Raw genomic sequence first — 6,000 nt, 5'->3', positions numbered from 1 at the left:
GAGAGAGAGAGAGAGAGAGAGAGAGAGTTACAAGGATTAGGATGTCTTAAAAACTTGTTAGTCCATCCGAGGAGACATTGTGTGAGAGAGAGAAAGAGTTACAAGGATTTGGATGTCTCAAAGACTAGTTAGTCCATCCGAGGAGACATCGTGTGTGTGTGTGTGAGAGAGAGAGAGAGAGAGAGAGAGAGAGAGAGAGAGAGAGAGAAGAGAGTTACAAGGATTAGGATGTCTAAAAGACTCGTTAGTCCATCCACGGAGACAACGTGTGCTCGAGAGAGAGAGAGAGAGAGTGAGAGAGAGAGAGAGAGAGACCTTACATCTTGTCCGAGTTGCCCCAGGTCCCTCAGTGTGAGGCACCTCTAATGTCTACCAGAGAGTTGCTAGTGCATCCTCCGAATATATTTTGCATCTTCCAATCTTGGATGGTCTGAGATGCAGCTTAGATATTTGTCGAGCTTATTCTTAAACGCATCTACGCTCACTCCTGATATATTCCTCAGATGAGCTAGCAACGCATTGAATAGACGCTGCATTGTCGATGCTGGTGCGTAGTGGATTAATGTTCTGTGTGCTTTCCTTATTTTTCCTGGTATAGTTTTGGGCACTATTAATCTACCTCTGCTTGCTCTTTCTGATATTTTTTAGCTCCATGATGTTTTCGGCAATTCCTTCTATCTGTTTCCATGCCTGAATTATCATGTAGCGTTCTCTTCTCCTTTTTAGACTATATAATTTTAAGGATTGTAGTCTTTCCCAGTAGTCATGATCCTTAACTTCTTCTATTCTAGCTGTAAAGGACCTTTGTACACTCTCTAATTGTGCAATATTCTTTTGATAGTGTGGGTACCATATCATATTGCAATATTCAAGTGGACTACGAACATATGTTTTATAAAGCATAATCATGTGTTCAGCTTTTCTTGTTTTGAAGTGCCGTAATAACATTCCCATTTATGCTTTACATTTTGCCAACAGAATTGCTATTTGATCATTGCATAACATGTTCCTATTCAACATCTTTAACTGCTTCCTTATTTGTGATTGTCTCATTATTAGGTCCCCTATATGCATATAGCTTTCCTTCTCTGTCTCCATAATTTATTGATTCAAATTTATCAGAGTTAAGTACCATCTCATTTACCTCTGCCCAATCATACACTTTGTTAAGGTCTCTTTGTAGAGCGTTCCTATCTTCATCACAAGTAATTTTTCTACTTATTCTTGTGCCATCGGCAAAACTACTCACTACCGAGTCCTTAACATTACTGTCTATGTCTGCAATCATAATAAACAGTAATGCAGCTAACACCGTACCTTGTGGCACACCGGATATTACCTTAGCTTCATCCGATTTCTCATAGTTTGCAATAACTATCTGTTTTCTGTTGTGTAAAAATTCTTTTAACCATCTTCCTACTTTATCCACTATATTATGTTTTCTAATTTTCTTCGCTAATATATTATGATCTACCTTGTCAAAAGCTTTTGCAAAGTCTAGATAAATCACATCTGTTTCATTTCCGTTTTTCATATTTTTGTATATGTTCTCACGGTGGACTAACAGTTGGGTTTTTGTACTTTTTCCGGGTACAAAACCATGTTGTCCTATATTAAACAAATTATTTTTTATTAAATGTTTCATAATATTTTTCTTCATTAACCTTTCATACACTTTCATAATATGTGATGTTAGACTCACAGGCCTATAATTACTTGCCTTTAGTCTTGATCCACTTTTGAATGTAGGGGTAATGTATGCTAATTTGTGCTCATCATAAATCTTGCCTGCATCTACACTTTGTCTTAATAATATTGCAAGTGGCTTTGCGATAGAATGAATTACTTTCTTTAACAAAATAGCAGGGACACCATCAGGCCCAGCTGCAGCTCCATTTTTAATTTCATTAATAGCCTGCACAATATAAGCTTCATTAATATCTATGTCTGATAGATATTCACTATTTTCGTCCCTTATTTCTGTATCATTATCTTCATTATCAATACTAGGGGTGAATTCTCTCTTATATCTTTCTGCCAATATGTTGCATATTTCATTTTTTTCATTCGTTAATCTCCCTTCAATTCTTAGAGGGCCTATTTCTATTCTTCTTTTATTCATCTTTTTTGCATACGAGTACAATAGTTTGGGGTTTTGCTTGATATTTATTAGGGTTTTTTCTTCCAAGTACCGTTTTTCATTTTCTTTTGATTGTATAATCTTTTGCTCTGCATTTTCTATCTTACTTTTTAGTTCGATCACTTTCCATGCATTTTTTTCTTTTGCACGACCTTTTTTCCACTTTCTGATTTTCTGGAATAAGATCCTTCTGTCTCTTGGTATGCATGACTGATGTTTACTTTTCTTCTTCAGTATATATTTATCCACTTTTTTCTCTTATAATATTTTATATAATATCTCCGTATTTACCTATATATCATCACTTACGAAAATGTTATCCCAATCTTTGTTTAATTCTCCATTTATTTCTGACCATTTTATATTTTTACTGTAGAAGTTGTATTTTCTATATCCTTCCCACTTTTTCATTTCTTGCTTATCTCTGTTTTCAATTGCTTTGGAATGGACTATTAATTCTATGACATTATGGTCTGAAATACTCGCATTATAAATTATTATTTCTTTAACATAATTCAACTCGTTCACAAATACTAGGTCTAAAGTATTTTCCTTTCTTGTTGGCAGGTGATTTATTTGTTGAATGTTGTATTCTAGTAACATATCTAATAGCTTTTCGAATTGCCTCTTATCTTCTGCACTACTGTCAATCTCTTTTTTATATGTATAAATACAACCACAATCTCCTATTCGTTCTTTCCAGTCTACTAAAGGAAAGTTAAGGTCTCCGGATAGGAGAATAGTCCAGTCCTTGTGATTTCTATATATATCATCCAATTTTTCTATCATTGTGCCAAACTCTTTAGTATTAGGGGGTCTATATATTACTATGTTCATTAATTTTTCAGATTCAAATTCTACCGCTATTAGTTCACATTCTGAGTTACTATATTTCCCATATATTTTTCCTTGTTTTTCGTCTTTCCCATATATCGTGGTTCCCCCTTGATTCCTATTTTTTCTATCTGATCTATAAGTTTGGAAGCCTTTTATTTGATCATCGTTACCAGTATCTTGGGAATACCAGGTTTCACTTATATTGATTATATCTATTTTCTTTTCAATTTGGGTTAGTTCTTCTAAGTACTCTATTTTTCTTTTTGAGTTACTCGTAACTAAACCCTGCGCATTCATCACTATGATGGTTTGCGTGTTATCTCCTTCATTTAATATGGGTAATAATAAGGATTTCCCTATGTCTCTTTCCTGTTCTGGTATGTTATTCTTTTCTTCATTTACAGAAATTCTGACATTAAAAAATCAAACTTTTCCAAAATATTTGATCTTCCTTTATCATAATTATTCATTTTGTGTCTGAATCTGCAATTTTCTTGGTATCTGCAACATCCCCTATCTCTTGAGCTGATGCTTGGAAATTCTTTACTGACACTCCAGGAGTTACAAGGATTAGGATGTCTCAAAGACTTGTTAGTCCATCCGAGGAGAGAGAGAGAGAGAGAGAAAGAGAGAGGGAGAGTTACAAGGATTAGGATGTCTCAAAGACTTGTTAGTCCATCCGAGGAGACATCGTGTTGCTAGAGAGAGAGAGAGAGAGAGAGAGAGAGAGAGAGAGGTGAAAAAAATTTTAGCCTAAGGAATGTCAATGCTAAAATACCTTCGAGCCAAAATTCCCCCTCTTCCATACTCTTATTTTTCCGTTTCTCTCCCTTCCCTTTAAACGTATGGGGATATGGGTCACGTTCTGAAGGTCACTCTCGCTTGCTTTTTAAACCAGCACCACCAGTACATATAAAGAGTTACTGGGTCACACACATATATATATTATATAAAAATATACTATATAGTCCGGCGAATTGCACAGCAACTACATGAAGGAAAACGAATGAATTCAAATCTCTAAGCGACTGTCAATGAGGCAAAACGCAGAAATACCGTCGACTTCTCAGCGTCAGTAGAACCAAACACTTCCATCAATAAACCATAATGAAGCAGGGGAACAGTAGGCAGTCAAGATAAAAAAAAAAAAAAAAAAAAAAACGCAATATCATTTAACGCCTGCTACCAAGGAAGCCATCATGTTTTCCCCAAACAGTATTCTTGTGTTTTCATCTGAACACGGAATTGTTTGGCCTCCAGAGAGAGAGAGAGAGAGAGAGAGAGAGAGAGAGAGAGAGAGAGAGAGAGAGAGCCCGTACATTGAAAATGTTCAGTGCAGAAACCACGAAGGCAACGAAGTCAAACGGAATATTGTGGCTTCCAGATATCCAAAGCAATTACGATTTTTTTTTTTTTTTTTTTTGAGAGAGAGAGAGAGAGAGAGAGAGAGAGAGAGAGAGAGAGAGAGAATCTCCGTACTTTCAAGATGTTCAGTGAAAAAGACACGAAGGCAATGAAATCAAACACTTGCGTTCAGAGGATTCAAACAATCAAAGGCATTCTGAACTCCGGGGATCAAATGGGTGATAGTACGGCGGAGGGATGGTTACGTACCTGGATGGAAAGGCACGGGAGCTAAAACCGTACCTGAAGAAAAGTCAGAGCGTGTTCACATTCATGTGGAAGATGATGGTGGAGGCTGTGAAGGAGTATGGAGCGGGGTGTTCAAGATGATGTGGAGGGGGGATTGGTGTTTAAGGAGGCCAGAATGCTTATTTCTAGAGTGCTTTCTTAGGCGTCAAGCTTGCTGAAGGACGATAAACGTCGCTTTGTAAAGATAAATTAGCTTTCTTTGGAGAGAAATCCACATCATTATTAAAGGATAGGTTTATATAGTTAATTTTCTGTGAGCAAAGGTACTGCATTCACTGCCCTGTCTTAAAATCCCAAGAAGAAAAAGAAGAGGAAAGGCAAACTTACGATTTCCATAAAGTCCTAGACACCAAAATGTGATACCAGACTTTTCCAGCTTTGCTCTTAGTATGGATTCTTCTGTCTCAAGCATCCACTATAAAAAAAGCATCTTCGACAGAAAAACTATTTCTTCTTAACATTTTTGATTTGTAAGTCGCGCGGGTGACCTCTGAATCCTCGCCCTCAATAAATGAAAGAAATGAAATGTTACACGGTTTCAACAAGCTTGCTGCGAAGTCTGAAACATAAAATGTTTTCCGAGCGGGTATGATGATCTTGAGAGAGAGAGAGAGAGAGAGAGAGAGAGAGAGAGAGAGAGAGAGAGAGAGAGAGATTATCCGAAGGGATGATGCCTTTATCCGAGACCAGAAGTGATAAACGAGAGATAATTAGGTACGATCGGGGATACATTTATTTTTCTCTACTCGCTTCTCATATATTTTCGAGGTTTTTATTCCCAGTTCCTTCTTCTTTTTGGGTCACGATTCATCGCTCATTATGACGTCTGACTGGATGAATCTTTGCTCTACGGTTTCTCCTGCACCCCTTGGAATTCCCTTACCTCCCTCGCCGGAGGTCGCCTCTGTGCCTCCTTCGTAATACTGGTATTATCAAAAGACTTCTCATTATACATTCCTAGTCATTAGAAGCGATACATTATAAATACCCTGCTATACAAGCTACTGTTCTCTTGAAACGTAGGAGACCGCGCCCCCCTCAACCCTTGCAATTAATGATTGACGAGTATTCCAGAAACTCACAATTATCTTTGACAATAGATAGCAAGGGTCTGTCAGAGACCTCCTCGGTAGATCGCAAGGAATCGTGTCCTGAATTTTGTATATCATTCTGACTAAATCTTCGACTTCCTTTGGCATCACTTTCTTGGCAATCAGAGGTATGTTCCGGCGGGATATTTTCCCATCTATGTTCTCTTGACGTGAAGGAGTTTACGCTAATTGTAAGAACTGCAGCTGTTGATCGTTGGCGCTAAAATTCATGGGTTCAAATTAATATTTTTTTTATGATAGAAAAATAATGAGACTTTC

The 6,000-nt window shown here is 37.1% G+C and overlaps 1 protein-coding gene across 1 annotated transcript in view; it reads right to left on the bottom strand.

Moving 5' to 3' along the window:
• The window catches only part of LOC135221850 (juvenile hormone esterase-like), a 552,420-nt gene that overhangs the window by 119,646 nt on the left and 426,774 nt on the right, over positions 1–6,000 (bottom strand). The gene's annotated exons all lie outside the window — the stretch shown is intronic.

Source organism: Macrobrachium nipponense, chromosome 3, assembly GCF_015104395.2.
Source record: "Macrobrachium nipponense isolate FS-2020 chromosome 3, ASM1510439v2, whole genome shotgun sequence".
Lineage (NCBI taxonomy): Eukaryota > Metazoa > Arthropoda > Malacostraca > Decapoda > Palaemonidae > Macrobrachium > Macrobrachium nipponense.
The sequence above is the reverse complement of the archived record's forward strand: the minus strand, read 5'-3'. Positions and strand labels throughout refer to the sequence as shown.